The 11,594-nt window shown below is 47.6% G+C and overlaps 1 protein-coding gene across 4 annotated transcripts in view; it reads right to left on the bottom strand.

The window, feature by feature from the left end:
* LOC125956266 (midnolin homolog) overlaps positions 1-11,594 on the bottom strand; it is a 40,164-nt gene that overhangs the window by 20,478 nt on the left and 8,092 nt on the right. The window lies entirely within an intron of this gene.

Genomic DNA, 11,594 nt, shown 5'->3' with positions numbered 1-11,594 from the left:
TTTGCATTCCTTCTCTCGATATAACATCCGGTAGCCTTTTCCGAGCCAAAGAAACAGCCCGTCCGAAAAATGTCCTAGGGAATCGAGTTCCGAGAACTCATTAAGCGGCCCGCGAATAAGACGATGCTGGCTACGGCAGAGTTTGTTTGTGTTCAACTCAGACATCTAATTGATTGGTTTCCAGGAATCCAGCACCAGCAGTACGGAATTGTAACAAATTTATCTTTCACCAGGACATTGATAGAAACAGAATAGCGAACCCGGCGATAGAAGATTCAAATTGAAAATAGAAGATCAGAAATTTCAAGGACAAACGAGGACGATGACGACATCGGTATCTCGTCGCTTCGTTCGTGATTTGAAGTGGATAGTCAGAAGAAGAAAAAAACTAAACGCACCACCACACACTATCCTATCATCGTTTCTATTATGCCCCATCACGTGTAGCGGGCAACGCCAGCCAGCATGATTACCTAATCACGACCACCGATAGCGTTACGTCAGTTCTCTTCCCCAACCATGCGCGCAACACGCAATGACCTCCACCTCATTTTTCGGTTCTCATTCGCTTCTTATCAGACTATTCGGACTACATACGAGAAGTTCTACGGAGAAAATTGCCGCCCATCACCTAGCCCAGCACGAGTGGCGGCTTGTATCCTTGAAACCTGAACCACACCTCACGACACCTAGACGACTACGTAATACCCAGGCCCGGTGGTCTAGGGCTTGTGGCGAGGGTACCCTCCATCCACATAACCCATGTGACTACGCGTCTAGGTTGGTGGTGAATATGCATGAAATATGAAAAGCAAACCTAACCTAATTCCGTGGCCTCCAAAAGAGTACACCGGACACACACACACACATACGGCGCGCACCCAAGGGAGAGTAGTGTTCAGGGAATGTTGTTCTGATTTTCGGCATCCCTTCTACATAATTCAGCGGCAACGGACTAGCACACGCAACTATCTAGAGACGATCACACATAATTTGTAATGTAGAGCAGCAGCAGCAGCAGCAGCAGCCAACATTCATCCCCCCAAAAACGCGGTAGCACCAAGCAGCTGCTAATAGCCGTGCCAAGGTTTATGCCTAGTATCGCGCGCTAGGTGGAGCGCACCTTCCATGGCCATGTTTACGCCCGCCGATACGGTTTCTCGAGTTTTTCTCGAACAAAACAGTTTTCACTGCAGCAGTCGATTAGCAGAGAGCCGACGTCATCCGTGTACCTCACTTCGGAAGGCACGGAGAAGGTGCAGCAACCGCAACTCATGAAAATGGTACCACGGTTTACGGTCAATAAACGAACGCCAGCGCGACAGGCACGTTATTGGCCTAGAACGTTGGCAAACAAACATAAACCCCGGTGGTGATGGTGGTGGTGCACGGTTTTCGAAGTCGTCGACGAGGCCAACGAAAAATGTTCACGTGACACGCTACATCAGCAGCAGAAGGCCTTCCGCGGACCAGCATCATCGTCATCATCGGTGTTGGCCCGTCACGTCCCTTTCACTGCATAGTACCGCGGTCCGCCAGTGCCTTCGGGTACCGGGAAATGGCAAATGAAAAAGCTTTAAATGAAAAGGCGCCACATCGAGCGGACGGATTAAGCCCGGGGTAATTCAAATTGCAAATCAATCAGGGGAAGGATCTGCATTTCCGCCGCAGGATTGGTGAGTCTCCTCCATTCGGTTGGCCTTTCATCGACTCTTCCAGGAAGAGCTTCATAACACATATCCTGCCAAAGGACATATCCGCGCACGGACATCACACAATACCCGCTCATCATTCGAAGCGGTAAGTAATTGGTTCCAAGAACACTACCACGATGTCTCATGGTACTCAGTATGCGGCTAGAGCCGGAGAAACCCCAACGGAACGATGAAGGCTATCAAAGCAAATGTCCTGGATTCGGAATACGAGGAATGTAAGGTGTTAACAGGTGAGTGAGCGTACAAACCGCATGTTGGTCGTATGCCTTCAGTTGCGGTAAACAAGACACCGACCGTACTTTCGTACTCGAGAGAGGTACAGAGTGTAAATCGATTCGAAGAAACTGCTTATAGCGAACCCCTATGTACCGATTGCCGTTCCGAGAATCGAACACCAGCGTTCGTCCATGTCCAATTGAAAGGGGTGTAGGGATTGATTGGAACGATAACAGGATATCCACCCAGTTTGCCACCACACTCCACTACCAAACACACAGATTCAAACGCTACTGGGGGCTCCTCCTTCATTGCATTCCCAGCCGATGATGATAACTCAATTTTCATGTTTCAATACGTGCGGCACTCCACCGACGCCAAGTCCGGCCCGGGTCCAATTAAAGCGTCGGTCGACGCATTGTTTTCCGGAGTGCGAGTGCGCGAAAGTGTAATTACCAATTAACCCCACAGCCAGGAAAAAGGGTCAGCCATTCAACCGTGGCATTTAATGCGCTGGAAGGTCGAAGATTGCCAGAGCGAATTAATGTGGAAAATTGGAAACGCAATTCCGCGGAAAGTGCTCCCGGAATATGATTTAAGAATACAGTTTCGCATCGGTATAGCCGGGATAGCCACAGTTTGCAATTGATTTGGACCTCCTCCCCCTCCAATTAGCCTTTCGGAGAATGGTAAACGGGTTTTGCCGGCTTACCGGGTTTTACGTATAATTTCATTGGAATTTTCTACGGTTTGTGCTTTCCGGACTAGAGTGCTAGCGCCACTTTTCCAGGATTAATACCTGGAAGAGAGAGCTTCTCTTCCCCAACGCTCTGTGCTAGGTGCAAAGGGTAAACTCCGTGGGTCTTCGGTCGGTAAACTTGGGGCTTCGCTTGCACCATTGTACGAGGTCAAACCAACTCTTTTATCTTTCCTTGGTAAAACCCTTTCGACGCACCCAGAAAACTGCGCACAAAGAACCATATCGCAAGAGAGGGGAGCCGCCTTTTCTACGAATTGGACAAAGTTCGTCATCCTTCCGGAATGTTGCACGCTCCAAGCACGAGCTAAGAACAGTGGCACGCAGCCAGCTCCTTTTGGGAGCTCGGCACATCATCAGCGTTGCTACAAGTTGCACAAACTTCCAAGAAAACCCGCCAGGAACAACGAAAATTTCATGAGCCGACGGGACCTGCAACCCACAAAACTCCATCCCACCGCTGCTGCCGCCCACGGAACACGACGACAAGCAGTATGCGTAGTTGTTTTTACATTTTTTGCAACAACTTCAGCGCCGGCAGATGCCTGCAGCGGACAGAAAGGGCAGCTTTGCTTTGTAGCAGAGGCAGAGCCAGCAGTGGCCTTGCTTTGTGTTCCTAATTTCATTGAAGAAGCGAAGGAGCAAACGCGTGCGACAGCGTATAATATTTACCTTAGCCCGTGCGTCAATACACTCCCCCCATCCCCACCCCGTTTCTGTGATGAGGGATAAAAAATAAAACCATAAACAAAAAGAAACCTAGCTGACGTTGACGTTCATCGGCAAAAGCTGACCTGGCGACAGCAGCAGCAGCACTGGAAAACCAAAACTTTGATCGAGGAGGCATGGAACGCGAAGAACCCCTCAGAACCAAAATCATATTGCGTCAGCAGTTTGCTGCTCAAACCCCCTGAAGAATAATGAGGTTAGGGTGAAGAGTGGGTGCCGTAGTAAGAAAGACCAACAAGTCACTAGCAACATGCATTAAAAAACAAGACATAAAAATACCCAACAAAAAAAAAACACTACCTTTTCCCCAAGGAACAAACAATATTTGTATGCCAAATCCAGAACACCAAACAACAGCTGCACACCTTTTTTATGACGCATATGTATCGCTCCGTTCGTCATTTGCAGGAGGAGAGAGCGGAGCTCGCGGAGTTCGCGGATCTTGCGGAATTCTATCGAATGTTGGGGACACATTTGCCACCGTCACCGCTGCTTATCTACATTGCTATCGTGCCTCGCATACACGGGAGTGGGGCACGAGGCGATGCGAATGTGCTAGCAAAACAACAATGATGTTGTTGAAAACAGCTGCAACTTCATCGGCCGTATGATGTGGCAGTGTGAATGTGCAGAGGTGCTGGTAACCAATCTAACTGAACAAACAACGGCCGACAACACGCAATTGGACGGATAAGCAATTGGGGAAAAAACACCAGGGCTTACGAGGCGGAATTCCAACGATAAGGCGAGTGTGGAATGCGACCGGAAGAGCCGTCCCGTCGCTAGATGTTTATCATGCACACGTGTCCCAAGGTTAATGCTGCAGATTTTGGGTCGCCTTTTTACAATGAATCATATATCATACGTTATGATATGATTGTGGAACGGGAAAGAATTCTTATCATCATTATCGTTCAATAGTGTAACAGTGTAATCTTCTACTCTTCAGTAATTTTCTGGGAATTTTGACAATCTTAAGTACGCGATTCGCAGTAGCTGGACGCGATGGGAGGGTCTGAGTCGATTGGCCACTGACCTGACCACCCCAGAGACACACAGATGGTGCCGCGAAGTCCACATCCACATCAGTGTGTGTCTGTCTGCCTGTCTGTGTGCGTGTTGGAACTGTGAACCGCGAATTCTTGGAATAGTTTTGGTAATTTTATGGCGCGTTTTGGGGCAAGGCATCGCGTCGTACGTCGGGAGTAAAACAGGTTCCGCCCAAGGGGGGCCGCCGAGACCTGCGTCACATACATTCGCGAGCTAATCCTACGCACCATCATCACCACGATTCGCTCCGTCCACAGCATACACCATCGTCGAGGCCGTCGTCGTCGTCGTGGAATTCTCAGAACCCTTTTGCCTCAACAGACACCCTTGCTCTTCGATTATTGCTCTTTCTCGCGAGGCCGCTGACGGAATCATTTTTGCACGTCTTGGCAGTAGAAACGCACGGTTTTTGGCAACAACAGAAAAAAAGCAAACGGCATCTCCCGGGACGAAACGGAGCGAGAAGCAAACACCCGTGGAACGATAATAATTGAACGTAGCGCCGTGGGTTTTTTGGGACATTGGAGTGGGGAGTTCGTGGTCATAACGCCAATGCCAAAACACGAAAGCTGATGCCGACGACGGTATTCTGGGAAGTCGATGTGCGTGTTGTTGACTTGGCTGCCCCCCCTTTCCTACACTAAAATTTCGATGACCGCTGAACCGGTTATGATTGACCGCGTTCGCAGAAGATGAGCGAGAGGAACTGTTTTTTCAGGCGCTTATTACTACATCAAAGAATTCTTCGATGTTTGCTATTTGTTTCGTTGAGAGAAGAAGTTAATGATGCGCGAACCGAAGGAACTGGTAGATATCGTGATTTGAGTTTTGAAAAAAAAAAAAACAAATCACGACACGGTCCACTGTCTCATAGATGAATGGAGACCGAGAAATAGAGCTTTGAATGAAAACACATCAAGTTAATGAAGTCATTCCGATGACAAGTAAGAGCGAGTCCCCTTGTGACTCGGTTGGCTACAGGTAAACATGGACCCTTGCTCCTCTCAAGTAGTTCAAGGTAGATTTCAAACTCACGAATTTCTTTGCAGAAATGATTCAATTACACCCTTTTCAATTTGACAATTACTAAACAAACAGGCATACACCCACTGAAGACCGTCATCAGATACAGTAAACAGAAGAGCTGTCGGTCTTTACCATTCAAGTCTGGGAGGCCAACCAAGTCGGAGAGATAAGTCAAACCACAAAGGTAAGATGAAGTTTCCGATGAAACGTATGACCAAACCACCAATTATGTCAGCAAGGACTGCCAGTAGAGCAGAAAACAAATTTTAAAAAAAGTTCCGAAGTACCTCTATCGCCCGACCAAATATCAATCTTCACCAGTACCTGTGCACTTCACCACTATTGCTGCTGCTACTGCTGTTGTCCTTCACTGTGTGATTGAAAGGTGATGAAGGGTTATCTGTAGACCTCAATTTGCGCAGCGGACACCGAGTGCCTACATATCCGTTGCGCACAGCTGTCCTCTGAGGAGAGTGGTTGGAGGGAAATTTCTTCGAAATTCTAATTGGATTCGTACAGCCCTGGAACTGGTCGATTTCGGAGAGGTAAAACCGAACAGCACTCTCCCCGCAGTGCAAACAGCATACCAACGGAGCGAGCGAAGTGCAATCAGACACGCTCCATGTTAGCCACATCATTACACAGGTTGTGCTTCTCAGAAACGGAACCCCCAATATATCGAACGTTGGATACATCGGACATGGGGCATTTCATTTCCACATATGTTTGAGAGCACAGCCCCTCGGTGTCCGATAGGGTATGATTTGCCAATTCCAGTGAAAAATGGGAATCTGTAATCGCTCGGAATCGAAACCTAGAGCGGCACTGAGTTTGTCATGTGTTGAATATCGAGCTATGGTGTGGAGCGCGCTCGCCAGAGCCAGACAGCAGGCAATGTAAACGGCATATCCATTGATTTCACCGGACTGAATGCAATTGAAACTCAATTGCTTTTCCGAGGAAAAGACACTCGGTTGGATGCAAAATTTCCATTCTTCTCGGAATCCTCCAGCAGTACTTCGAACAGCCTAGCAGTCTAGCAACCGGACGGACTTCTGCATCACATAACGCATCACAGAGCCAGCGTTTCAAGGGCTGCACAACAACACTGGACAGAGCATATGCTACACCGTTCAACCAGCAAACTATCGTGTACACTTCGTGGAAAGCATGCTTCTGGAATGCGGAATCTTTCACCAGAAGTCTGGAAGTGCTGACTACAGGAAACTAAGCTCACGCTAACCCCTACGCCAGGGAGGTCTCCACCGCTCTTTAGAGGGGCGCATTAAAATGCATCGGACCATGCACACCATCGAACGGTTTAATGCATTCTTCCGTGGTGGCAGCAGCGCATACGATGGCCAATGTGGTGTTGTGCTTACGTCGTCGTCGTCGTCGTCGGTGGCGTACGTCGTTGATTACCCGTTTTGCGTTTTACTTGAATCGCATTAGCCACACACCGTCACACACCTTCACCTTCACCCCGTAGCATATGCTAGCTTCAAGAGGTACTCCTCTATGACGCGCTTTTTCTCCCTCTCTCGATTGAGGGTAGTGGATTTTAATTGCTCATTGTTTTTCACTACCTTTTGCCATGCGAGTGTCTTGTGTTGTATTGCAGGAGTTGACGCACCTCCGCTTGATGGGAATCGGAAATTGGATAGTTGATAGCGTGCTTCTGTAAGGGTGGTTTAATCACCTTCGATGGGCACCCATGTGGTGCCTCATCATGCCAGGGGACCTTTCTGACAAGCCCATATCTCAAGTCACGCACAAACACACACACACTTGATATCTGAAGAAAAGGAAATTAAAAATCCTTTAGCTCGCATCGCATATCGCATTAAGTGCATGCTCACTCTTCCGTCGTTCGATTGCACCTGTGTGTTGTGTTGTGCACCGTAGTCCTGACCGAAAAATTCCGACAAATTAAATTAGAAAACAGAAGACCAGAGAACCAGAACTAACGAACGCGGCACGGCACGCCACGCCACGCAACATCGAGCATGCAAACCCTCACCACCACCTCCTTTCGACCGATCCCGTACACGCTACTCGATGAGGGGGCAATAGCCCTGGGATCGCTAGCCGTCTTCACCGGCGCTCAAATGCATTACAACGGCCAGGAACGCGGTACAGAAGTCTCAGAACCGGATCCCTGGGAGCGCATCAGAAGCGCAGGTGAGGTGTGTGAGTGTGTAGACCGATCGACCCCTTCCTTCGTAGCAGCAGCAGCAGCATAGCCAAAGGGGGGAAAGAACAGAACCGTTTTCTTCGAAATTCATTCACGCTACGTCCGTCTCGTCTCAACTTCCAAGCGCATCTTCCGGCGGCCACACAAACACCACCACACGCTCAACCACTTTACGGTCTTTAAAGAACTTTTCTGACAGATGGATGGAGAGAGGCCATTGGCCATCGGCTCGAAACACCATCCCGAAGAAGTTCATCATCTGAAACGATCCCAAAACGGACCACACTCCACGGGGCCGTGTCGTCGCTTCTTAGTCTCTCCATCGTCACCCTGTCTTTGCATCTCTCTCTCTCTCTCTCTCTTTCTCTCTTTCTCTAAAGCAGAATCCACGACCGCAGTAGCAGCATCATCATGGGTTATTGCCTCGAGAGAGCGGTGGTCCGTGGCGCGTAGTTGCACCCGGATCAACGGTGAGCCCGCCAGCCCGCGTGTGTGTGCTCGCGCCGTGGCTGCACCACACAACCAACCAAAACCAGTCCCTCGCGCGCGCTGCCAGTCGTCGGCCATTCACCGCCATCACCGACTCGTCGTCATCGTCGTCGTTGCTGCTCCAGGTGTCCGCCGTGAGCAACAATCTTGAAGGGATCTCAAATGCGCCCCCCTGGTGCTGTTTGCCTTTCAACATTCTGCGCTTCGATGGCGACGTTCAAAGACCGACCTGTAGCTGTGCCTTCCGGATAGATGGCGGAATGGAATCGCGGTGGCGGGAGGAGATAGAGTACTCACACCCCACCAACGGTTCACACCGCGCTGGGCGCACCGCGAGATGATTAAGCAAAACTACGGCGCGAAGCTAGCGTACGATGATCAACCATACCAAGCACACACACACACACACACACACAGACAGACATACAATACGAGCACAAAACAGGTCGATGGTTTCCTTTTCCCACCGGAGATCCGTGACGTAAATGGAAGGTGAAGAACATCTAGCTATGGAGCGGGGGCATTAGCCGGATGCTCACCCTGAATGGTAATACCGGTTAGTATTGAATTTGAAGAACCTTCCCTTACAAAGTCTAACCTTTTCCATTGATAAAGAAGTGTTATTTTGAGGTACAGATTTGGAGAACTGAACGCTACTGGAAATATCGACTTCTTAAGAGGTACTTCTGGGAGCCACTGAGGGACCGAATACCAACAATTCGTATTTGAAATGTCGCATGGTATTCCCGAAATCACCGTGGATTTTGTATTCTATAACCACTCTACGTCGTACCTTCCCTCGATTGGTTCTAACCTATTGCTGGCTGGGGTGATGATGATGCGTGACTGGAATCTCTACCAATTCTCGGATGTTAAGTAAACTCTTACTGTGCGCACGTCACCACCAACGTGTTTACGCTCCTCAGCTACACCAACGTGGAAGGGATTGACATTAAAACCATCATCTCCAAGAAGGAGTTAAGCTTCTTGAAAATCCAAAAATCCCCCACCGCGCGGCGGTAAACCTGGCACAGTACACTCGACCCCCCCGAAAACCACCCCACGCGTGGTGTATATCATAGTTTCATGTTTGCGCACGAAACGCCGACGACGACGCCATTAGCATCACGTGGTACACAGTGTGTTTTGGTTCTTCTTGGCACGACCTACCGTACTTTGCGCGTTCGCACAAGCGCACAAACCATCACTCACTTCAAAACATCACCGCCGGTGCGATACGATACTACGCGCGCCATCGTCTTACGTCAGACACATCGCGTCCCCTATCTACCACCACCTCACCCTTGGTATTTCATCTTTCTCACACGGGCACCATCGACGAAGAAGGGATTTGTGGTTAGCCCAAGGGAAACAACGGGCGAGCTTAAGGGGGGGCTTTGGTTATTTCGGGTTCAAAAAAGCCTTATTTTTGACGATTTTTAGTGCAGAAACCATTCAACTTAATTTTTACAAGTGAATGTCAAATTAAACTACAACTTTTCAAGAATATTTGGTTCTATTTTGGGGAAGATTTGATCAAAACTACGTTCATGGCATCCAATCGAGAAAGGCATTTTTGCAAAAATGTACTTTTTGCGGTGCCCATCATAGCTACGTGCTGGGTCATCTGAAACATACAAATGGGTATTTTTTTGTTAGATTATAAGTTTATCCAGGTAGCCCCGTTGAGTTTTTGTTGAATTTCCTATTTTTCGATTTTTGGCAGATTTTTAAAGTTGAAAAAGTGTTACTTTTTTCGATGTTGCCTCAAAAAACGAGTTTTATATACTTAAAAGAATTATTAAAAAAAAAGTATCAACAATTTTTACAAAAACTCGACGGGGCTACCTGGCAAATAGTGTACAGATTATGTGTTCAAAATTTCAAATCGATCGGTCCAGTAGTTTTTATGCTACGATGGGCACCGACTTTGAAAACGCAGGTTTTGGGAATCGCGATTCAAAGTTGCGAGATGCGTTAAGCCTTGTATGAAACTCTGTTTTTCAAAAATCAATATCTTTGTCAGTTTGGCTTCGATTGATCCCAAAACTTTACACAATACTCTTGAAAGGATAAGCAGTCATATAAAATTATAAAAAGTAAATGCGAATAATTAAAATAAAATACCGAAGCCCCCCCTTAACAGGATTTAGAGCAAGTTGTAGGTCCGTATATCCTTCGTGGCTGCTGCTTCTTGGAAAATTCATTTAACGATCCAGTTTAAGCGAAACATAATGGAAAGCCGCATCCAAGAAAAGAATCCCAAATTATAATTTTCATTTTACATCTAATTGGAACGAACACGTGTCTCGGTCTTGTTTCGCTACAAATTTCACGAAGCCAGCCGTAGTACAGGAAATCGGCGAGCAATGTTCCAAGAAAATGAAAAACAAAATATAAATTCTAGAACGCGCAAACGCCCAAAGAGAGCACTTTTTACGGGTTTTTTTTGTTTCAAAACGGGGTGTTTTTGATTTTTTTTAATGTGGAATTTGCGCGATAGGGACCACCACCACTTCAGATGCGTCATTTACTTGAAAGGGGTGAGAAACGGGATTCCAGATAACGAACGCGAGAAAGAGAAAACGAAAACAACAAAAAGGAAGATGGGCGGTCGAAAGGTATTCCCCCCATGCGGCCGGGGTCTTTCCCGGGATGTGTATTTGTTTTTTGGGAATTTCGAGTGACGACATCAGTGCCACCAGTAGAGTGGCAGCGTACTACAGGATGAGGCCTTATCTTATCTTTTCGTTCACTACTTGACCGTGAACGACGCCATAGAATGAACACCCTTGGCTAACCCTTGCACCTTCAATATTGGAACCTACGTCGGAGTACCGTTACTCACAATTCTCAAAACAGCATCTGGGAGAGTCTACTTATGATGGAGAATTCCTCTAACAAGCTTGTCTTATCTTACCAGGTTTCTAAAAAGGCTTTGCTAGACTTGACACAACACAAACTTATCAAAAATATCCCAGCTCAAGATTTCAGTCCAAAGGAATCGACGTGCCACACAAACAAGTGATACCATTTTATTGTGAAGGTGATATGATTTATTGGCTCTTTTCACAAAAGGCCAATTTGTTGTCGGTCTTTCTGCTACTGCATTTCTCTAATGGCGTATCCTTTTGGCTTTTGACAATTGCATTACCCAAACAGTCAGAAAGGTACGCGTGCAGGTCGGAACGGTCATCCTTTTTCTTAATTTATTCATCCTACCATCGCTCTCTTTTGGGTTAATGCAGCTTGTTTAACATGGATACCTTATGTGACAAAACACACAGTCTACCTGCTCTGTCAAAACCAGAATACAACGACCGACAAAAGACCGGCCAGATGTGCTGTGCATCGGGCACAATCGTCATTTAAACAATTGTCAGCCACAGGACCATTCCATTCGAAGGTCTGGACGCGT

This window comes from Anopheles darlingi, chromosome 3 (genome assembly GCF_943734745.1).
Source record: "Anopheles darlingi chromosome 3, idAnoDarlMG_H_01, whole genome shotgun sequence".
Lineage (NCBI taxonomy): Eukaryota > Metazoa > Arthropoda > Insecta > Diptera > Culicidae > Anopheles > Anopheles darlingi.
This window is presented reverse-complemented; position numbering and strand designations above follow the sequence as displayed.